General features: G+C 39.1%; 1 protein-coding gene across 6 annotated transcripts in view; it reads right to left on the bottom strand.

Moving 5' to 3' along the window:
• Nucleotides 1-25,173, bottom strand: part of MEGF11 (multiple EGF like domains 11) — a 255,429-nt gene that overhangs the window by 228,892 nt on the left and 1,364 nt on the right. For 5 of the 6 annotated variants that reach the window (XM_015873314.2, XM_015873318.2, XM_015873316.2 and 2 more), the window contains exon 2: nt 19,645-19,743. The gene's annotated coding sequence lies outside the window, so the exon portion shown is untranslated. Of the gene's footprint in view, nt 1-11,990; nt 12,276-19,644; nt 19,744-25,173 lie in introns of those variants that run through there. The other variant, XM_015873315.2, reaches the window with a different exon arrangement.

Below are 25,173 nucleotides of genomic sequence, written 5' to 3' on the forward strand. Positions count from 1 at the left end.
CACAGTAGCCATTTACCTCACTATTTTGTTAACCAAGGTCCTGTGTTGGGAAGAATATATTAAAATACATCCTCACCAAACACTTCCCTCCATGACTCACATGTGGTCCAAAGACCAGTTCTCACTTGACCTCATTATAAACAAACATAGGCCATGCAAAACTTTGTCACACTACAGGAAGGCTATTCTGAATTGGACCCTTCCCAACACTTCATTCGCAAGACCCATGGGAGGGCTTTGCAGTTAGGATACAGATATTGAATGGTATCAGCCACACCTTTGCACAAATCTCACCCACAATTCACACAAAGTTTATGAAGAGTGAGTAACCATGACTATGGGTCTGCTATGCTGTATTTATGGAAAATAAAAGTTTTATAGAAGAAACAAAAGTACAGATGAAAAACTATTTTAGACTTAAATATATGAATTCCTGTATACATGAATCAACTTGTACAAACACTTTTTTTTCCCCATTACGGAGCTTTCCCAAGTGGTCAGGTAGTGTCCACCCCTCAGGGGAGGTCATCGTATGCTCTACAATCAGCAAGTCATGTCTCAAATGTCTGTAAAACCAGAGCTGGAGACTAAATCCCTTACACATCAAGGCAGGATAAAAGCGTCTTCACTGGCAAATTCTGAAAGTCACAGTCATTGTATCTCATATAATCACCACTAACATTCTCTTTGTACACCACTTCTAGCCCAAACAATGAACCAGCTGACTTGTTTTTGCAAGTTTCTGTTCATACAGGCAGCATACAGACAAAAATGCTATTATTAGAACGTTACATTACAACATTGCCTTCTTGTTCCAGCCAAACATTCTGGCTTAACAAATTGGCTTTGGATATGTGTTAAGTAATGCACAATAAATTCTTATCCAAAGGAAAAAAAAGTGTTTAATTGCACGCTCTGCTCTGGATCCAAAATAGTGAACACAAACCTGCTGTCCACTCGACATTTTCCTTAAAAGCTGCTGCAAAAGAAAATAATTCAAAACTTCTCCCCAGAAGCATTATGATTGAAAGTAGCAACTTGAAAACAGTCATATTTTTATGGGCTCCTGTGAAGAGGATTCTCCAGTGCTCAGTAGGGCGAACCCAACCTTCTGAAGAATACTGATGCCATTATTCAGTTTGGGTAATTAAAATGTTTTCTAAATGATTGTTTCTCAGTAGGAAGAGATTGATTAATTTTAATGCATTATTGTATTTTAGCATGGAACAACTGTTTCTTTTTCTCCCCGCCTCTTATTCCTACCATTTCCAGATGAATTATTTAGACTTGAAGATTTGTCTGCTGTATTTGGCATGACCTTTTAGGGACCGAGTAGGAAAGCCCAAAGAGTGACTCATCATTTGCAAGTTCTATTTCTTTCTATTGTATATTGATTAGCTGGGCATGTATCTTTAAGCAGTAGGTTGGCTCAGCAATTTAAGTATCTTAGAATCTGACACTATGAGCACTATTTATAAATGTAGTGCCTCTTCAAAAACACAGACCCTAATTCAGGCTCAACTTCCAAGTCCCTTAAATCACACCCACTGACTCAGCTGACTTTGAGTTATTTAGCTATTAGCTGCTCAAACAAGTACGCTAAAAACTAAAGCTGCAGACATCTGGATAGCTGACCTCAAACACAAGTTATCAAAACCAAATCCTGTCCATCATTTTAAAGAAAGCGTTGCACGCACCTTACAATTCTATCACAGCCAACTTTTAAATAATGAAAAGTATTTTGCGCTTGCATTCATCTTTCACAGTGATTTTAATTTGTACAGAATCAATGTTGATACAGGTGACCTAACATTAAAGTGTTTCTTCAAATGGTGTTTATATCGCCTCTAACGTATATTTTTTCCCCAGTTTTTATTTTTATTTTATTTTTATTTTTAAATGAGAACTTCTACTTGATTACAGTTTAGAGAAAGGACAGTACAAAGTGATTCCAAAAAACAATAAATTTACTTATGCATCCAGTTCTGTCTTCAAGCAAACTACAGATAGCTGAGAAAGCTGACAACCAGAGCTTCTCTGAGGAAACTATTACCATCCAATTGCACAAAATATAGCAACAAACTGGAACAGAACCAACTGGCTTCGGACTTGCTACAAACCAACAGCAGTCACCTCCACAAAATTAAAAGAGAAACACGCAGACTGATCCATATCTAACACAAGACTAATTTGTCTATGGATGCATACAGTATTAATAAGGACTTTGCAAAGGATCTCGGAGTGCTCCACAAATATGCTCAGATTAAAAAACATCACAAGTATTGGTATTCTCAGAAAATATAACACATTGATATTAGAGCGAATCTTTGACAAAGCCAAGAACAAGTTTCACCTTTCCTGATTCTGTAACACATTTTTCTGGCACTAGACTTATCCAATAAACAGTAATCACTACAATTACTATTTAATATCAAATTCACAAAAGCATTTGAAGGGCCCAAACAGAATCAAAATCTATATATTGTGTAAAGACATCCAAAGAAACTGCCCTAAAAAACCTTACTGTCCTACATATCCCCAGTGAAAGCCTCATCTTCAAAAGAACAGCAAGACTTCGGTGCAGCTGAATATCCCAACTACTGACACTTTCCATCAATGTGGACTTAGCTTCTGTTCAGATCTGAAACTCAATTCTGATAGAAGTTGCAAACAATAAAAGGTGATGTCCTTCATACAGAAAAGCTACAAATGTATGTTACAACACACTAGTGAGCAACACAGGCGCTGCATTGTATTTTCAACAAATTTTGTACTGATTTAAGCTTCACTTACAATTAAAATAACAGCGTTATTATACAAACACAATGGTATGAAGATCTAATCCTATTTCCAAATATTCTAGTATCTGATGCTATTGAATAATTACTTTCAACTACACAAGTAGAATCCTTTTGTCTGTGATGAAATCCTACGTAATGAATAACAAACCATAATACTAACATGTGAAAATACTTCTAAAAGAATGCCTCATTCATATGGTTATTATAGCTTTGGTCGTTGGAAGTAGTGAAACAGCTTCCAATAAGCAACTTATAAACCAAGCAAAGTGTCATTAGGAATATCAGTAATCATACATAAGGAAAAAATAAAGATGACTCACCAGACTGGCAATGGGGTCTCCGGTTACAGAACATTCCTTCTCAGGAAGTGGCCTTCAATTGGCACACCTAGAATCCACCTGTTGATGAATTGCTTGCATGTGTGCTTCCTGGGCCAGCCACCCCCTTCACCAGGTGCTCAATCATCAGTTCAGGCCCTGACAGAACCATTTCCTTACAGACAGGTAACACTGAACAAATTTACTTACCACATACAGAGATATTCAAGAAATTAGTAAGAAAAGTCTGACTAGCAGCTGGGGTTCTAGTAGGAAATGTGTATCTGCAATCAGTGCTTCCTCTCTGAATTGATCCAGGTCTAAACTGGGATCAGATCTGATTGTAAAACCTTTCTCACTGTGCCTTAAGAATTTACCCAAAGTGGCATAACATTATAAGACTGCATTCTTCACACAGTTAACCACATCAACTAACAAGAGCAGATCTACCAACTCTCTCATGCAAAGTCAGCTTATAATGTACAGGGTGCTACATTACTACAATTTACACAGCAGCAGCACTTTTCCAAGCTCAGACTACATATTTGCCTTCTCCTTAAGTATATTCTGCACATTAGTGGGCTGTGCATGAAAGTCAGAGTCTATTTCATCCTAGACTACCTGTGCAAACACATCTTTTTCAACAGTCAACACAACTACAGGTCTATATTCTGCTTCCAGAGCACATTATTTTAACCAGAGCCGAGAATAAACCAAACAAGATGCAGAATATGTTCAAAAAGTAATAGCCTGAAGAAAATAGACTAACATTCTTTCCTTCCTTTTTTCCTTGCTATATTCCATAGTCCACACAGTTACAGCTGCAAAAATCCTTCAGAATCATTTGTCTGGACTTCTGAGAGCTTAGAATGGAGCAAAAGTACTGGGACTGTAGGCCTTCTGTTTTTTGAATACATGCATACAGAACAATGTAAACTTCGTTCTCTACTACACAGAGAACACATCATTCTGACCTCTGCTGAATGTTATGTCAAGCTGCCCTTCCAACGGAGAGCATCATCCTTAAACAAGGCCTAAAAGAATGCTAGGCAGGATAATATAAAAGAAAGACCTGCAGAGAAATAGAAGAGAAGGGAAAAAAAAACAAAAACCAAAAAATAAAAAACAGCCGATTAAAAAAAAAAAAAAAAAAAAAAAGTGAGGAGGATGCCTGGATTATCTAGAAACCATCAGCTTTAAATGCCGGACATTAATCAGCACAGAAGCATCCTGCTAACCATTTCTACTTTCCTCTCTTTCTGCCAAGCAAAAGAATTGTGCACGCCACGCACAGAACTGATTCCTCACTTCCCATTCTCATGTAATTCATATTTTTCTGAGTCTCTTGTTGTTAAATTCTATTTAGCTGTCTCGTTCCCCCCTTGTTTGTTTTCCTAATTATGGCTCTTTTTCTTGCTCTTTTCTATATATAAAAGTGACTTTCTGCATCATTTCTACCCACACAACTCTGCCTGCCAAGCTATTTTCTATTGCCTTTCTTTTAACATTGCCCCTTATTCAGAGTTCCCACATATTTTTTATTTTACAGATCAGAGCAAATGTAAAAGCTCTGTTTCCAGGCTGCATTCAGTTCATCCACAAAGAATCCCATGAAATATATTTGAAAAACAAATTTCTTGTACAAGTTTATCAGCCAAAATGACAAAATATAAGTGAGGAAGAGGGGTGAAGAAAAACAAAACAACAACAAAAAAGGTCTGTGGATTGGAATGGACGTAATACATGCCTCAACTTTTAAAAGCACCCACTGCATTCATCCCATTTGCCAGCAGATACTTTGCTATCTTCTGACCACAGACAGCAGATGGCATTTTGTCATTTGACAGATCCCAGTTTACACCAGGCACAGTTCTTGCCCTAGAGAGATTGTAATCCAGCATGAGGTGACAAGTGGCTGGATCCTCTCCTGCAATTGATATTACCATGAGAAAGAGTCTCCTTTCATCAGTAGTTTACAGATCTTTCGGTACAATTTACTACCATTATTACAAATAAGTGTTTAGTAAATATAATTCAGCGTTTTTGTAATTCCTGTGACTTAGTCCCAGTAGCCTTCACTGCAGAAACTGCACCAAATCAATCCTCAATTGCTATGCAAATATATCCTATATGGCTACTGATGTCTTTCCTTTCAAACACTTAATACATAATTAATGACAGCTATAACTGCACCAAAGACTCTAAAAGAAAAGAACTTCTTTCTATAATTTATACTTGCCACCACTAAAAAACACTGATTTGTTGGAGCACTTATTCAAGATTTTTGCAGTCTCCTGGAAAAGTGATTATTAATTCTAGTCAGTGTCTACAATGACTGTTCCTTTCTCTACCTAAGTATAATGGTTATTTCCTAACATTACCTGGAAATACCTCGGATTATACCCAAAAGTCCTCATTCTGGAAAAGCTCACAGAAACTTGAAGTTCCTAGGAAAACCATCACTCTATATTGTAAATGAGATAAAAATGTAAATGCAAAGTTTTAGGACAAAACTGTCAAAACTATGATACCTTGACCAAAGTTTGGAATTACAATCTTCAAAATTGCTCATTCATTCATTTCCAATAACTCTTTTAGCCTTCCTACCTTTCTATACAAATAAAATGAAAGAAAGGCTTTATGGTGAAAGCGCTGAGTCAAACTCACTGGATCTGACTAATTGAAAAGTTAGGTAATCTGGCCTAGTCCCCTTGAGGGATATGATTTACTTGGGAAGTATTGGTGATGGTTGGACTGGATGATCTTCTGGGTCTTCTCCAACCTTGATAATTCTGTGATTCTGTAGTCTGGTCTGTTAGTCCACTTTGAAGAGTGGCTCAGACATCATATCCAGAAGGCAACTTGTCCTAAAGATCCCTGCTACCTGCAAAAATAAGTCTTCAAATGTCTACTAAACTCTTTGCAAAGAAATACTGGTATAAAACTCATCTTTCTCTAGAGTTTTAGTGCATGATTACTCACATGACCTTTTGTAGAACGTAATGCATAATAACCACGAGAAGTAAATTTTCTGATACTTGAATTGAATCTATAAAATAACTGATTGGACCTGTTTGGTTGATAAAATGCCTACCTGAAATATGCAGAAAAAAAGAAAATTAGAAGAGGAAAAGAGATGAAGAACATTGCTGCACTGGACATTTTTACTAAGTTTGAGAAATGGTAGGTGTTGTAACTTTAATGGTTTTGATTTGCCTTATCCATTTCAACACACACAAGTTAATACAATTCCAAATTAATCAGCCAGCAATCCTTTAAAGTGATATTTACAGCTTTTACATTTAAATGAAGGCAAACAAAAGTATAATTTATGCTATAATAACGCCATATACTGTATCATTGTTTTAATTCGTTAATAGAATTAAGCTAGCTGTGGCAAGTAGATAAAAACCCTTTGAACAGTGAAACATTGCCACAGTTTGTCTTGTCAAGGCTTCTGCTTCCAAGAATATTTATGATTTTACTGTTCCTTGAGAACTATAAATGACACAGCATGTCAATGAGACAGCTTCAATCTTAGTTCTGGATGTAAATATCTATTCTGGATTATAATTCAGTCTCCATCCCCAGATAACCCTAGCAAACAATACGTTTAATACTGAACTTCCTCCCAAGAAACAAACCCTTTGCCTTGTACTAAACCCCATGAGTTCGCCAAAATTGCAAGATACGAAAATGAATGAAGCATTTCATTGTGAATTAAGAAAGCACAAATCAAACCCCAACGTACAAAGTGCAATGGCAGTTTTCTGGAATGTCTGCCTGTCAGGTAGGTACTAGACTAGGACACACAACTCATTTGACAGCGAAGTCACCTACCGACGTCCTATACTGCTACCAAAAGTGTGCTGGCTGCTAAATGACTTTACATCCTTTTTTCTTTTTTCTACTAAGCTTATTTTAGGAAGGTTGTATATCAATCTGGAAAGTGCTGTGAACACGATGTTATCATAATGGTACCATATGCCAGTCGACTACTTACAAATCATCCATGCTTCTCTCGCTTGGTAGATGTTAAAAAAATGATAAAGACCTTGATTCTCCACATGCTTACACTGACTCTGTATCAGTGCACTTCCATACATTACGCTTCTTTAAAAAATACAAACTTGTACCAAAGCCTCTGCTTTCAAAGGCTCTTAAAATGCAAGCCTCTGTCAGATGACTGCTTGTGCTATTTCAATAATCGCCTCAAAAACAGACATGGGTATTAAAGATTCAAACTATGGAAAAATAGAAAATGTTCCACAGTTATCTTACCTAGCAGTACTATCTGCACATAAGTTGAATCCTCTAAGCACCGGAGTTTTTGATTTGCTTTCTTGTTCCGACAACTTAAGGAGGCAAGTATGAATTCCGATATTGCATCTCAGCTTCTCTGTAGTTTGTTGGCAAATTTCACACGTGACTAACTTTTAAGCAATCATATTCCAGCAGTTCTCTGGTGCCTTTTTAACTCTTCAAATTACTTTTCAGAGTGACTATTATTGCTCATAAAATGTGTTGAGATGAAAACCCTAGAAAATGAAGTATATGAAGCCACGGCACGGAACTATTTTTACTTAGACTCTGCCTGGAAGAGGAGTAAGATGCAGTAGCTGTCTCTAGCAGCTAATCAGACTTTAGTCTCTTGCCCATTCATTCATTATCCTCCACAAAGTCAGTCTGTTACTAGGAGAAATTCTCAGTGCCATTTTTTATTGCAAAGGAAAAAGTTAGGCTTACCAGCACTGATCTTATTTGCAATCTGGTTCAAGTTGGATGCGCTCTTCTTTCCCGCTGTGTTTCTGCAGGCTGGCTAAGTGGTGACCTTCATCCTGCATCTCTCTCAGAAAGAAGCTTTCATACAAATTTCAGCACTTTCCCTTCTGAGCAGCAGCCAGACAGGAGAAACTGCCTGGAGGGCTTAGCACTACCATTCATATACAAGTGTTTGTAAACACACACATCTGAGAGAATTCTGGCTTAGTCTTTGAACATCCTGACTAAATACCTCAGATTCTCTGGGCTGCAGCCCACAGTTCTGCAGCTACTGACTCTCATCTTCACAACAGCATAAATAATCATTAATTCCTAAAATAAGGATCCAGTCTCATAAACTCTTGAACACAATTTCTCCTCTCTATACACATGCCCCAGTTGTACATCACTCACAGGAATCACATAGAAGTATCATGTCAGGATTCATCTGACAGTCCTTAAAACTGATTCTATTTGGGATTTGTCTCCTTTGAGAGTAGCTCTTTTAATTTTCTACAGCCTTTTTCATTTCTCTCACCTTAACACACACAACTTCCTCACAGAGTTTTCAGTCAGTTTTGTGCAAAGAAAATTACCAATTCCCCCTGCAGTACAGACAACCAGCACAGTACAGAACCATGAGGTTGAGGGTTGTTTTTTTTGTCTTTCCCATTAACATCTAAACAACCCTGGGAGTAACTCATTTATTAACAATGATAACTGCATCTATTTTCTCAATCAAAGGTTTTCCATATGTGGGCTTTAGTAATATCTGAGAAAACCAGGGAAGGATTCAGTTGCCCAAAGATGGATGCCAACTGCTGTTTAAGATGCCCTAGGAAAACCAAGATAGCTGCACAGCATACCTGATATGACAGATGCCTCATAGGACAACTGAATGCTGATGAAGCAGCAACCACAGTACCACAAAGGGTATGCTAGAAAAGGCAAGATGACAGAAGCCTGAATCCTACTGGGAACTACGACGTGGTCCAGTGTTCATCATCATCATGGAGAAACTCTCAGTGACTTCAGTTTTCCATGGAGCTAGTCTCTGACTTTTGCACTGTCTGCATGGATATGTAAGGGAAGGAAGGGCTGCGTAAGTAACCCTACATCTCCCAGCACTCCTCTTCAAGACACAGCTGGAAATGATATATTTGCATTCAATGGCAATAATAAAGAGGTGCATAAATAGGTAATTCAAAACCAAGGTGGTAAAGATGGACCACATACACTCTCTGCACCTGAAAGTACACAAAAGCCAACAGCTGACACGCAGGTTGTAGTTCTTACTATGGAAAAACTAGTGCCCTGTAATTCCATGGTCCCCCAAGCCTCCAGCCTCCATATCTGATTGTGTTTTCAGTTTTGTTTTTGTTTAAAAAAGCTTATGGCTTTTACATAAAGTACCTGGGAAGTGTATAAAGTCTGTTTAAATTCCTGCCCCAGAGATTTGCACAGCAGTGTCACTAAAAGTTGTAATTATATAGAAGCTTTTTAGTATGCAGTGGTATGCAGCACTTCTCTCTTTAAGCTTTACAGCCATAGTAGCATTATAAATATTATATTTAAATAGTAGCTCAAACCACATGGCTTTGAAAACAATAATGAAGTGCCCTCTTTGTCAGAGCGTAGAATTAGAAATGACTTCATAGACAAGGATAAAAGGGTTTCAAGAACTGTGACCACACTATAGAGAAATAGTTTACACGGGCTTTACTTGAAGGTACGTTCCCAGTTCCAGCATAATTAACTGTTTTCAGAGGTTTATAGTTTTGCTTCATGCATTTGCTTAAATATTAAATCTGCCTAACATTTACAGCACAAGGGATGATTCCAAGTGAAGATGGCTGCGTGCCCCATTCATAGTAATACACTCAGACATGCAACTTCTTAGAGGAGAGCTCTGTCTTCTAGTTGATACTTTGACTATTAATATATTTAACTGTAAAAACAAGAGATCAGACTAGTCCTTTTTCAACAAATAAGCAATAGGGGCAACACAATTTATCCTGGCATTTTGTATTCTGCCTCAGACATCTTTTTGTGTGTGTTCTGGGCTTTTCTAAACTGAAATTACAAGATTTCATCAAGTATATGACGGGTTGATTAAAAAGACAACACGGACCACTTTCAGTGCTTCATACGTTGAAACACTTTCACCATGCACCACAGAACTTCCACAGCTCCATTAGAGATTTACTTGGTTATTAACAAGAAGCAAAAATAAAACAAAGTTCAACAGCCTGAACACTGAAGAAGTCTCCAGGGGCTGATGCTGACACATAAGAACTCACGCACTTGCACTTAGATTGATTTTGCAAACACTTATTATTACCCTTAAGCACAGCTGCTTATGAGTACTTACTATCCTAATGCAAAACCAATTCAGGTGCTTCATATCATACTAACTTGAACAGACTCCACACCAATTCCAGTGAACAGAAACTTACTCTCAAGCTTTTGCAAGACCAGATTCTCAGTCTGTAAATCATCACATAAAATCAAATCCTATGATAAAACTGATTAGATTATTTGCTTTTAGTTAGCCCTACTATTGGCCAAGTACAAATCCATCCATCAGATTTTACTCTGAGAAGGAAAACATGTGGAACTTAACAACGAAGTGGACATGTAAAGAAGGTCCAAACAGAGGGGCAGAATATCTTTGGGGAACTCTAACAGAACTGGAAAGGTTCCGACTTAGACTTGGATATACCAGAAGAAACCTCCACAGAATTAATCAGCTTGGTGATGTGAAATTTAAAAACATCACATCTATTCACAAGACTGAGATTTCTATTACCCAAATACAATACTGAGTGTGACAGGAGGGATCTCTCCCGTTTGACACGATATAGAAGGTAGATAGGCTGCTACATTCTAGTTAATTCATAATTAATGTTACATATTTATGTTCTAATCCAGGAAATCATAAAGATATAAACTATAGGCTTCCTTGTAGTTAACTTTTGAGTTCCCTCTTGCTAGGGGGTGAACCACAGCCTTCACAGTATTTAGTGGTCACAGGGTTTAAATAGAATCACTAATGTTGGAAAGACTACCAAGACCATCTACTCCATCACCATTCCCACTAACCATGTCCCTCAGTGCCACATCTACCCATTCTTTGGACACAAATCTTCAACCCCTGTGATATGACAAGAGATTGGCTGCCCTGCTTTCACATTATATTGACCCTCTCTCACCTCTCAGGGCCACACAGATGCCCAGTGCTTCTAAATGAGTATTAATAGACATAAGAACTCTGTGCTGTCACCTGAGGATCTCAGCTAAACACCGGAGGGTGAGGATGTCTTCACACTCCCCAACTTCTCCCTCTATGTTTGCAACCATCTGGCAGAGTGGCAGAAGTCCCTCCTATGCAAAATAAGGGAACGTTTGGTAGCACTGAGTAGCACCAGCGAGAGTATGATTACACCAGCTCCCATCCTCAAGAAACTGAAGCTGTCACTTACACGCTGCATCCTACAACTTCTCCAACGTGCCTTTTCCCTACTCCAAAGACTCCCTTTATCACGAACCCTGTTAAGTACATGCACGGGTACCAACACGACCGCGAGCATCGAGGCATCCTCCCGAGTCCTGCCGCCCGCGCAGAGCAGCATCCCGAGGACGGGGACACGCGGGGACAAGCTGCCTCCGAAACCAGAAGAAACTTGGTGCTTACACGACACCCCGGTAAAACATACCGTGTGTGTGTGTGTGGCGGGGGGCAGCTTCCGAGAGAAGCGCTGACAGGGAGAGTCCTAATAAATCCATAAGGTCTCCCCTCGGCACGTATCTCTTAGATCAGCACTTCCAAAACCATCAGGAACCGAGAGAAGGCTCGGAGAAAGGGACAGAAGCCGATGACTGGAGAGAGATCGCCCCCTACCCTGCCCCTAACTTATCAGGGTGCCCGGGAAGCTCCAGGAGGAGCAGGGAAAGGGACTTCTTCCCTCGCAGACAGACGGTGCGAAAGGAGCTTCCTGCCCCACAGCAGCATCGCCGGGATCAAACGGGGCGTGGGGGCCGCAGCTGCGGGCGGGGGGCTCCGGCACCGCTTTCCCCGCAGCGTCCCGCACCTGTCCCGCCCCGCACCTACCTCGGCGGGACGCGGGGCCGGATCGCCGCCGTCGGGGCCGGATTCCGCGGGATGCTGCGGGCGGCGGCGGCTGCGCGGCGTTGCGGGAGGCGGCGGCGGGAGGCGGCGAGCGGCAGCCCGGGCTGATACGGCCGAGCCGGGGCCGCTCGCACGGGGGCACCGCGCTGCTACCGCTGACCAGGACGGCGAGGAGACGCTACTGCGGGGGACTCCGAGCGCCTCTTTGGCTCTGTTAGGAAAGTTACCGCTGCCACACGACCCACCTTAAACCCGCCTCCCCGCAGGACCTGGGGGAGGGAAAAGGAGGAGGAAAGAGGGAGGAGATAGGGGTGGGGGCTCGCTCCATCAGTCCCCAGCGCAGCACCAAGTCGCAGCAGCATCTCTCGGGCTGTCGCTGCGGGGCTCGGAGCAGCAGCGTGTCTCTGTCTCGCTGCAGGCGCCGGGCTCCGCTGCCCATGGATGCTCGCATATACACGCGGCACACGGGGCCAGCTTCAGAGCGCTGAAACTTTCCCCTTTCCAGTAGCGCTGATACTAATTTTTGACTTGTTCGTTTGCTCGTGGTTGGTTTGTAGTCTTGTTATTTATTTAACCGATTACCATTTGGGGGTAGTTATTCAGTGCTGAATCCTTGAGTTTTATGTATAGGTTTTTTTTTTTAACACCCGATTCAATTAAAATACTGTGAAACAGACTCAAAGGACAAAGAATCAGATTGGCACCCTGGCAACTCAGGGCTGCAACCCCACCAGCGTAGGTGGGAGAGAGGAAGGCAGCCCCTACAGCTGAGGGGGAAATACTCCGCAGAGGTAAGATAGGGGGTAAAAAAAAGGTCTCACAGCTGAAAGAATAGGATCTCGAGAGCAGACTTCTATCAGACTCCATGGATGTGCTCAGCAGGAGATCACACAAACTTCTGGAACCATTTCAAGATGCCTCAGTTTGTAAGCGCACACATGCATGCAGTTGCAGGGACATGCAGCCATAGGCAAACACATACAGTTCTCTGCCTAAAGCAGCCTTTGGATAGAGAGAAGCTGGCTAGTGCTGATGCCAGGCAAGACTGAGCAGATGCTAACAGAGTAAAGCACGATGGAAAATTTACTTCTTCTCTAGCATCCTCTACTGTCCAGATTATCTGCCCTCGTACTGTCAAATCAGCTGCACCACTTGCTGCTTTTTAGGGTGGCTCAATCAACTGGATGATGCCCAGCGATATCAAGCAGGGAATGAATCATACCCCATGGTTGTAATTTCCTTCCAGAAGTTACAAACGTATGATAAAAATCTTTAGATTCAAATGCTTATGAGAGGTGATTTTAACAGCTGCACTAACTTAGCTCACGGCCAACAATCGTATGATCGTACAGTCCTTTTAAGATGAAATGCTATTTGTGTTGTGCAGCATTACTGATTATTTTCTAATTAGAATAACATTTGCCAAGATAAGGCTTTTTTAACATCTCAGCATGTAAGGCGCGTAAGATCAAGTCCCTGTTTGATCATACAGCAAAAAGACTAATGAACATTTTGTCACTGTAGCCACGTGCTGACTCCCACATCATACTGTATTTTGCATACAGGCGAAACTGCCAAAATCCTTTGACCTGCACTGTGCGTTTCATGATAACAAACCAGTATGAGACCGCAGGTAGATGGCAGACTTTCAAAATGGACAGTGTGGGTCAGTGTTGGTGTCCTGATTCCATGAGGGGCTCACAGCAATCTCCCAGTCTCCTCACAAACCTCTCCACTCCCACCACTGCTTTTGTACCTCCAGGTCCCTGACCATTCCCCACGTGTCAGCCTGCAGCGCTCCCAGCAACGTGAGCCAGCCACCTAAACTAGGAGAAGGGGACAGTGGAGAGTGGATGCTGGCAAGGACTGCTGGCTTACCCACTTTTTTGCAGACCCAGCTCCACACTTTCTCACTAGCTCCAGAAGGCTATTTTTCTTCATTAACTATGGTTAAGGAAACCTGATCAGGATCTGCAGCAATACAAGTGCATGAGATGAATTTATCCCCATTTTTCCCTTCCTGTTTTTAATTATTTTTTACAAACATACTAATAATGAATATCAATAATAAATTAGCAATCACATTTATTTATTAAATTATTTTCAATATTTAATAAAATGGAATAGATCAAATTTGAACTAGACTTATTGACTAAAGGTAATTAGTTTTATTGTTTGTATAGGAATATTGCATACACCAGTTGCTCCGTACTGATGGCATTGTTTATGACTGTCATCAGAATCCAGTTGGGGAATTATTCAGCCTCCCTGATCTTTCTTTTTAGAAAAGAAATGTTGTATGAAATGCATGAAGACAGAACCAGTCTACTTAAAATAAAGCAGGCCAGCTAGCTGCTCTGAGCTTTTTGTACCTTTCCTTTTTGTCTTTTAAAGCTCTCTTTAGAACTTCCCAGAGAAGCCTTCTGTCAAATGACGACTGCCCTGAACATCAAAGACCAAGACAATACATTATTGCATGAATGTTTACAGATGTTCAACACAAAGTACTCATTCCTGCTGCTCGTTTTGGTGTAAATTCCCATACGGCTCAATTGTTTCATTTGGAAACAAAAGTACAGTCTTGATATTCTCTAAAATATAGTTATCTATTTAAAGGGTAGCAGACTTCAGAAACGTCAATGCATTTGGCTATGAATGTGTTTTACACCTGAGGTTGACTAATAATAAATGGATATTGTAGTCGTCTGCAACTGTCCTCTAAACACACAGGCAATAAAAATAAACACCATTAGATTGCATCACGGGGACTCTAGTTCAGTTATTTTCTTTTAAAAACGCACGACTTACAAATAAGATATTTTTGCCTTTTTCTTCTTATTAACTCAGTGATTCTAGCTTAGAATTGTAACTGTACAGACAAGCTGAAAGGCTTACCAAGATTCTTTCATAAGTCAGAAAGGCTTGCTGAAATTCTGAAGGACAAAACCATGACACCTGTTACTGGTGCACAACCTCAGTTAGGTGAGATGATCTCTTTGGTTATTCCCATGAAACTATGAAAAAAAATGGAAGAAAACCAACCTAACACAGGAAAAACCACCAGGAGTGCGCTACAAGAGTGACTCTGCAACAGAAAACTGCTTAATAATTCTGCTGATAAAGTGTGAACCAGAAAAGAATTCATTTTTCTCTCCCAGAGCTCAGCTGGGGTGACAGGACTTTAAAGTGCAGCTCTTTCACAAAGCGAAGCAGGTACGTCCTTCAGTACAGACAGACAATGGAAGTTTGAAAACCATGAACTCACTGGGACTTTGGCCATTAACTTTTTTGGGGAGGCAGAATTTTACCCTGGGAGATGTGTTGAGTAAGAAACTGCCACTTGTACATCATTTCTCTTCAAAGTCAAATCACCTTTCAAGAACACTTTGTACTGCTTTTACTTGCTTGCTCTACACGCCCAATTCAAAACCAGTTCCTACCCATCCTCACGTTTTCCATAACTTCTTTATACCCAGAGAGGGAAATGGAGCCTCAGAAAATAAGACTACAAGGAATCAGGTGATGGTTTGTAAAAACCAGTTTTCAACAATCTAAAACGATTGCACATTTAATATTAAAGCTCAAGAAATTAAATATGCATAAATTGTGTCTGAAAGTACGATTTAGTTCTGAAAATAATGCTCAAAAAAGAAAACCAAAGCTTTTCAGATGTAATGTGAATCTTAAATTGTTTTTTATAAAGCCATTCAGGGTTTTAGTTTATGAATCATCCTGTTCCCTGCAATAATATGCTGTCTGTGCAATCAGTGATGATAAATGGTACATAATTGTAAACTTGATATTGGTTTTCAATATTGAATTCATCATTCTGTCCTCTTAACACATATTAAATACCTTAAAGAATTTATATATTTGTTTGATTTATCTGTGATTTTTTTCCAATATGTAAAATTTATTAGTTTGCTGGTTTTTGAGAATCTAAAGGTAGACAACATCATTAATAATACTGAATAATACTGTTGGCCTTATTTATGCATGGCTCCCTTCTACCAATACAAAGTGTCCAAATCAGATACAAACATATTAGTTGTAGGCAATATAGAAAATACAGCCTTCGCCTGAGCCAATTCTGGACATGTTTTGTTTGACTTCCTTGATCTACCCAAATAATAATTGCAAGAATTTATTCTCATTTAGAAAGGTAATTCTGCATTCCTACAGCTCACAATTCACTTAATGCAGTGACAGAATGGTTGAGTAAGCTACCAAATTTGGAGAAATACAATAAATACTTCAGTCTAAAGAGTAAAAAAAAAACGTGGATACACCTCACAGCTTCAGTCCTTCCAGAGACCTTTATAATATATACCATGGGCCTATTGCCTTAATAGCAATAGCATGGGTCCCAATGCTCCCAAAAATGCGTAAGGAAAAAAATAATACAAACAGCATTAACTGTGGGTATCACTAGCAGAAGAACACAGATTAGTTCCAGCAATTATTCATTTAATTCAAATAGATATTTTGCATTTGGGGCCTGATTCAATCACATTAATTGTTTTTTCCATGAGCAAAGACAACTTTTGAATCTGTTTCCCAAGTAAATTGCAAAGGGCACTGAAAATGAGTTAAGAACTGGCCAATGATGTGGGAATTGGTGCAAGTTTTATCTTGTATGATATCAGACCTTGCTCTTAATCTCTCTCTGGTGTGTATGACCATCATTTTTAACCACTGCTATTTCTCTTAATGCATCTGCACTGAAGCAGGGTAAAAAATTATTCCTCATTTAGTACAATGTAGATCTAAAACATAATTTTTAAATATTTATTAAAGCTGAAGAAAATAATCATGCAGTTATGCAAATCGAAGAAATAGCGTTGATTCAACCGAACTGTAGCTGATTACTTTAGGGAGAAGTTTGATGTACTAACAAAAATCACAAATGTAAGTCACATTTATTATCCCTTTTGTTATGAAAGAAAGTGGATAAAAGACAGGTCTTCCACAACAATTCCAAGTGTTATATTATATTATCTCTCTACTTTGCCACTTTTCAGGTGGAAAAAAATATATATGTATTTCTAAGGTATGTTTGGTAAGATATGACTAAGTAACAAAATTAAAACTAGGAAATTAATAACTACATGGCATTTCAATCCCATCAACTCTAATCAAAATAAGTTTCTTCTAATTAGAACCTGCAAATCCTAAGGACACCGAACAGCCACAACAGTCACATTCTGTGCAAATGGAGAATACAAAAGTCTCTGGAAGAAATGAAAATGAAGCAGCACTAAAATAACTCCTATATTAAAAAAAAAATAAACAACAATTTTTGTCCTTCAAAATTTAAAAAGCACTTAAAAAGGTAAAGGGAGGATCTGAAGGAAGTGTGTAACTTTACAGACTGAACGAGGTTACTAAGTTTGTCACAGCCATCAATAGTACACTGATGCAAAGCATGCTCTCAACATCATGATGAATAACAAGCATCAATTAAAATAAGAATAATAGAAACGTTTGTTTCAGAGTCAGAGCATCTTAAAACTTGTCTCAGTCTTTAGGACTTGATCAACTAACAAGCCTGCTGCACATCTTAATTCAGAAATCCTTGTCTGTGCTGTATTCTATTTAATCTTGCTATTATTATTGGCATCAGCCTATAAGTATATAACTTCGGATGTAAAACACCCCTGGTTCTGGTAAACTATTCATGCTGTAGTTGAATCAATTGTACTCTTTTACTGTTGCATGGTCAGGTAAGGAAAGGGATTAGAGGGTATATATCTAAAGTACACGTCTATCTTACTTGTACATATGAAGAGTAACTAATACTGATACTTTGGGATTTAAAGAAGAGCTTAATCCAGCTCTAAATTAGCTTATTAAAAAAGGGCTCCTTTTGACTATTGGTGGTTGTTATCCACAACCAGCAGAGATTAAACAAATGTATTTGCTTGGCAGTCAGTGGTTATTACCTTGCCAATTAACTCAACAGGAAGCAAACAACCTGCTGACCTTCCTGGGCAAGCAGACTCTGAGGCAAGCAAATGTAGTAAGGGCCATAGTTCAGACAGTTGTTACTAACATATATTGTCACAAACTTATTCTACTATTGCCCTGAAATGATGTCAACAGTGCAGAAACACAGAAGTATAAGAAGGCTGAAGAGAAATAAAGACATCATCACTATGCTGTAACCAATGAAATCATAGCAAAAATTGTCCCTTCCATATGCTTTCAGTATCCTAAGGAAGTCTAGTGGTCTGTAAGAAAGTCCTGATAGATAACAATGTCTGATAGTATAGTAAGCCTATCAATCACCGATGAAACTACTGCATCAAGGAGTAAGTTATATTTGAAACACCCTCAGCAGACAGTAGCTTGTTCTTCCAAACTACCAGTGCACAAGGTTTCACATCTCTACGCAGAATTCAATACAATGTTATCATTTAGGAATATCTAATGTTAGTTGTAGTTTCATTTTCAAAACCCCAAATTGTGTCTTTTTTTCCCCCCCTTTCAATAAAATGAAATTCAGGAACAGAAAGAAAAATGGAACATCACATACTGAAACATTCAGACAGCATCGTATTGTGAAAAGCGAGAAAATAAAATTGATAGTTCTTCTCCATCCTTGCTAATTGTGATGTTTGCTAGCAGTTGTTTAGCAAAATAACTACTCCATGTTTTCAGCATGCAACAATAGTTACGGTTTGCCTTTGCTTTTAGATGGCATGCTCTGGAAGCAGTATCTGGAGCAGCAAGAGAACTTTGATGAATAATAAGGAAGGCAGTTTTAGTAAGATTCCTCAGCTATGAGCACACATATTCCTTAGCAGAAACTTTCATCTGAGTCTCCCCTGCACGTCTTCACATCGGATCAAATAAACACAGAAGCTGAAAAGTAGACTGAGATAAAAATGTGATGGGACATAGAAAGATGCTTTAATAGATAAAAAGCTACAGTCACTTTCAGAAAGGATTTTTCCACTTTGTACTCCTATTGTCTGAAATCAAGCCTGAGCAGAAGAATCTAGCTTGATAAAATACAGGGGGGAAAAAATCATAAAAGAAAATAATGAAAATGCTGTTACAGACTTTTGTGAGTATAAATAGTTTCAGAAATGAAACTGTCAAGCCCAGCATCAGAAATGCTGTGGAAATATAGTCATTGTAATGGTCAGCCTGCTGCAATCACATAAACATTCCCCAGTTCCTTTCACAGCCTTGTGTCCTGTAGTTGGTTGGTTTTTTGTTTGTTTGTTTTTATATTTGACATATGGGGAGGCATTGGTTGGAGTTTCAAGGGGACAGAATCTAACAGAGAAGCAGAAATAGATCAAGAGAAGATAAGGAGCAGAAATCACAGAGGGGAGATATTAAATTCCAAAAAGGAACTGAAGAGACAGAAGGAAAGGGGGAAAAAAAGATAATAGTGAGATAAGCTAGAAAATAGCATGCGGAACTCAATTTTAAGCAAAAAGTAATAGATCAGAATAACCCAGCACTGTCCAACCACCTTCTCACATGCTTCTGAAGGTGTAAGTTGTTGTACCTGTGAGAATACTCACATCACCTGATTCTAAGCACAGAACCAGAACCATTCCAACACAGAATTGCATTTGCTCCTTTATCTTCAATTTACTTCATCAGAAAAATTTTCTCTTACCTGTAGCTGCACTTGTGAGTTCAACAGGTGGGAACATCTCTTCACAGCCATGCCCTGCACTTCCTCAGCAGCACACATGACATACATGTGGAATCAGGACTAGAAAAAGAGGGAAAAAATATTATGGGACTGAATGCTACCTGCCTAAGATCTGCAAAAACCAGAACCAAGTCCACTATTTACAGCCAAAGGTGATGAAGCAAGAGAATGAATCTTTGGCTCAAATCCTAGCTGAGCTACTCAGTTGGCATATGTCCCCTGGAAAACCATTTGACCTTCTTTGCCTCAGTTCAAGCAGTTATAAATTTGGCTAAGCAGCAAGATCTCTCTGAACAGCTCCAGCCTTTGACCTTAAGCTGCATGAGGAAATGCATCTCAAAAACCTTGAGCTGAATGATACTGTAAATTATTTTTCAGTTATCTACCTCTAGAAACTACACAGTTAGTCACACAATAATCCAACATGAAATAATGTAATGATGACACAGCTTAAACATATATCCTACTCCTATAAACGATTGCTAAGAAGAAGGTGCCACTTAGCAGGCAGGAGCTCAGTGTAAGTAGAAAATAATCAACACGCTCAGAAAATAATCATGCTCTCACAGTTGATCCAGGCTCTTCCCATCACTAGCTAAGTATTATGTATTTCTACAACAGTAGTTTTGAGAAGGATAATTGCAGTGTTTGAGGACATGAGGAAGGACACCTTTTAGCAAAGGATGGTGATGATCTGAGTTTCTTCAACTCCTTCACACCACATCGAAACTCAGAGGTCAGTATCACAACAATTATGTATTTGCAATGGATTTGAAAAAGGAGAAGCCACACAGCAAACACTGTCACATAGCATCGCTCTAACAAAACCATTTTAGCAATCTCAAGAATGAATTTTGCATAACTGCAATATGAAGTCATAACAGAACTATCCACCATTTGTGATGAAAGCCTTAAGGACAATGACAAAGGCATCTGCTAATAAGACATTCACAAGCAGTGTATACCCAGTAGAGCTAGGCAAATACTGCAGTCCATTTCCCTTGGATATTCATTTGAATTTTTAAATGGATTTCTTTTGACTATTCACATCCCTTTTGTGCTCAATTTCCATGAATAGTAAATGAGCTCTAATAAGGTAATAATCATGAAAAACACATTTTAAGCTTGAACATTTGCCAAATGAAAACCTCAAATGGTAAGCAAGATGCATGTCAGCTTCTGAATTTCACACTGAATTCAAGATCTTCGTTGTTGGTCAGTTTTCACACTCTCAGTTAGGAAACAATATTACATACAAAACTTGGCAGCATAATTTAAATTATTGTGATATACTACAAGGAATACCTGAGTTCTTCACTAAGAATTAGATCCTGACAGTAATTATGACCAAACCACGCACTTTGGAACCTTCCTTTCTTTCTTTCTTTGAAATGAATAATATATTCTTTAAAAGTTTAGACTGTCATCTGTCTTTCCAACAAATTGAGTAGTTGTGGCTATTAAAAGAAACCAAAAACCCATATACTTTTGGTGAGTAAAATATAAAGCACCTCACGTGAGCAGTTGAACACCAAAAATGCAGTATGATGTATTTTCCTTTAGTTTCAACACGTGCCTCTGAGATATCAAGAAAAAGCTTTTATATCTCATTTGTACATTGCACATTTTAACAGCAGACTTCCCCACAGGTAAAAAGTACAGTCAAGTAAAAGCCTGTTTAATTTCTCACAATAGGAATCCATGAAGAAATTAATCACCCAGAAATGTTCTTGATTTTGAAAGTCAGGGCAAAAAAAAAAAGTCACCCTTATAACCCTGTTTTCTGTTTGCTATGGCAGAGTAAATAAACCTCAGAGCATTCTATTCTGCAGCACTGACCCAGGCTTGAGCTGGATACTGCAGGGAAAAATTCCAGTTTGATATCGAGTGCACAAAGGTGACCTGCTAGGTCTTCCCACCCCTATGTGAGACCATCCTTTGACCCATGCATAGAGTTACAGCAGAGGCTGAGACACCACAGACACCACACACTATTTCAAGGTAAAGCTTCCAATCAACTCAAATGCATTTTGATGCCAAGACTGATGTGGTGAACTCCTCCTTTGATCGAACTTATCTCAGTTACTTGCAACACAACAAACATAAACATACTTTATAGAAACAGAAAGATTGGAATCCACCAAATGTTGATCATAATCTACAAATAAATGAAAGCCCCTTAATCAGCTGCAGTTTAACACTCAAACAGTGCTTAGTAAAGGCTGTTTGCCTTTAATATTTGAAATCTCGCATCAGTGAATTTGTGGAACGAACAAGCTAAAGGTACAGAAAGTAAAATGAAACAACAGGCAGCTTCGCAGTGCAGTGATGTAATAAATGTTTGAACTGCATCCAAAGAGTAAAAGGTTGGTGGGAGGAAAATCAAACGCGTACCATAATAAAATGAGCAACTCTGACAGATCGTTGTTATGCTTCCAGGAGCTGGAAACACCGAGCAGCTCCATCCTCCTGCCATAGCTGAGGAGATGTGCAGGACAATTTGGCTGTTGGTGGTTTTTTGTTGCTGTTGTTTTTTAATTTATTTCAGAACAGCATCAGCTTCCAGTCTATTTTGGAGAAGAAATCTGTCTAGTTATGTTACAAGCAACTCAAAGCAGCTTGTTCACAGTAGCAGAAAGGTTGATTTTAGCCCATTAGACATGGTAATGGAAGTGAGCTGCAGTTCAACCGCAAATCAGTTTAATAGTGTCTCCCAGCGGTGATAACTGGTATTGAAAACTTAAACGTAAGGTGAATCATAACAGAAATCCGTGGAGAAAATTTGAATCCTAACAGTTGATGCATGAGAAAAGCAAATCACAAGAGAGGAGAAAGAGAGAGGAAGAAAATTAGCATATTCTTATGCTCTTTGTAACGACAAGTAAAATAATTATGGAGGATAAATGAAATAATCCAGGTAATTATAGGCCTGTCAGTCAAAGAGAAATCCCAGGCAACATAAAATAAAGTCCAATTGATATGAGATTCAACCAAAATAATTAAAGGAGGGTGATTTAATTAATGCTAGTTGATACAGGATCGCAGAAAATAGAGCTTGTTTAACTGTCTTGATATCTCTCTTCAATGAGATTATGGGATTTGGGGGTAAAAGCAATATTGCCTCTATAGCAAGAATATCCAATATCCAGATCCAATAGTATACAGAATATGATGGGGATTTTGAGCAACAGCAATAAATCTCAACAGAAATAAAAACATCTTGAAGAACTGTAAAACATAAAAAACAAAGAGTTTGACTTTCTTAACTTCAGAAAGGAAAAGCAAAATTGGTCATCAGGTGACGGCATAACACCATTAGAGGGAGAGAAACTTGACAGGAGAAAGCTTCCTGATTTTACAAATATCTCAAGAAGAAAATCAGTAAATTCAGACTACAGGCAGCTTTTTGTTTTTTTCCTGATGTTTTTTCTAACAACAAAAACAATTAAGCTCAGTACAGCCCCTGTAAGGCATTTTCAGTGCTGTACATTACTGACAACCAAGATAATATAAGAATTAGTGCTACATCCATTAAGCTGAGATTCACTGTCAGGCAGAACCATTCTGACTGAACGCACTAACATTCCTGCGCCTTCAGCTATGACATTCATGCACATTATATCACTTCTGCTAACAAATGGAGGGAGTTTCTATGTGCTTTCTAACAAACGAAGGCTAAGAATTTTTCCTCAGAAGTGCAATCATTTATTTAAGAGCCTCGGATACTGATCTTGATTTTCCATGGTCTTCCATTCAAATAAATATCAGCACGGTCGCTAATCAGCACTCCTCTGCAGCTGAGTGCTAAGGAGACTAACCTTTAACAAGGCAATCAGTGCTGGCACCCAGCGCACAGGTGGGTGGGGATTGTATTTTACAAGTGCAAGGATCAGCACGTTAACCCAAGACCTTTCCAGATCTGGGTACTATTTTTACACTATTTGGCTTTTCCTGAACCAGCAATCCAGGAGAAGGAATCTCTAAGAGAAAAGACAGTCATTTATTCAGCTTCATATGAATCAGAAAAAGATACTGAACTGTCCATTGCTTCAAAATTGCTTTAAGAATAGGAGAATCAGCTTCAAAGATACACTGTAAGGCAATCAAACCTTTCATCCTCAACCCCAGTGATGGAATCCTTGGACGAGAAAACAACATCTCAAAATATCCTTAAGAAAATATAAAAGAGTTCTGTTGATTCCAGAACTGTGTCAATCCAGGACTCCAGCACTGTGTCCTCAGTTTTGTTGGTTTACCATTTCTTTAGGCTGTCTACTCCAAGTACAGTCAGAGTAGCTGACCACAGGATGATTTCTGTATGTGTCTATACACATTGTTCTGTCACCAGCACAAATGTAAATATAGACCTGGCTGATGTAGCCCAACTTACCTGGCAGCCCAGCTCATAACACAGAAAAACGAGGGAATTATTATTATATTGCAACAGATCTCAAACAGATGAAGAACAAGTCCCAGTGCAAGAAAACCCAGCAATTGCTTTGTCAGGGCAGAAGTAAAGTATATCAATAGGTTTATCTGTGTGACACCAACTGACAAATACAGGTAAGCAGCCAAAACGGCATTACATTACACTGTCAACAACACATCACACCTGTACTTGAATACTTGTTCTTGCCTGGGGCATGCTCCATTTCCACATACAGATGAGGAATAACCTGTATAACGAACTACTTTATTTCTGTGTTTAAAATGAGTTTCTGAGGTCATATTGTTGTCAGCCATTTGTCAGATGAGTCATACTTCAATCTTGGGAAACCTGAGCCAAAATCCGGTATTTTCCAGTGATCTGAAATAACTGCTTTGCTGGAAACCGAGCAACCTCTAACTAAAGGAACTGCATTGAAATTCATCTCCTGATGTATTTTGCCAAGCAGAGGGGGACCTCCTCAGAGGCTCACGCTTCCCAACACAGGTGAGAACAAACATGTAATTGAACTTTAAAGAGGCTTCTCTCACTCATAAAACAAAAGCTTTCCCAGGACCTACTGGCGGTGTCCAAAGGAGCGCTGTATGAACTAAGGTATACTCTATGAAAAGAAAGAAATATTTATACCGGTTTCTTACAGTCGGTTCTGCCATGTCATGTTTTTCAAATACCGGAAGGAAAATGATACAAAGAGATCTATGTTCCAAAGGGACGCAGTTGTGCTGCATTCCACCTTCATTCTTCCCCATTCGTTGAGATCTAATTCAGATCCTTAGATCACATCATCAAATTTTATTGTAAAACAATTAAGGATGTTCCTGTTATATTGCTCATCTCAAACCTTTTGTCATGGCAATTACTAGATGAACAAAAGGTTTGTCTCTGATCTCCCTAGGACAGACCCAGCTGTTAGATGGAATGCAAACAGTTGTACACCATCGGTGAGTCAACCTTAGGCAGGTTTGGATGTCTAAGAGGTTGCTCAGCAAGACAGGAAGGGCAACTGAGAATTCTAAAGACTAAGATCTAACTATGATGTTGGA

This window comes from Coturnix japonica, chromosome 10, assembly GCF_001577835.2.
Source record: "Coturnix japonica isolate 7356 chromosome 10, Coturnix japonica 2.1, whole genome shotgun sequence".
NCBI lineage: Eukaryota > Metazoa > Chordata > Aves > Galliformes > Phasianidae > Coturnix > Coturnix japonica.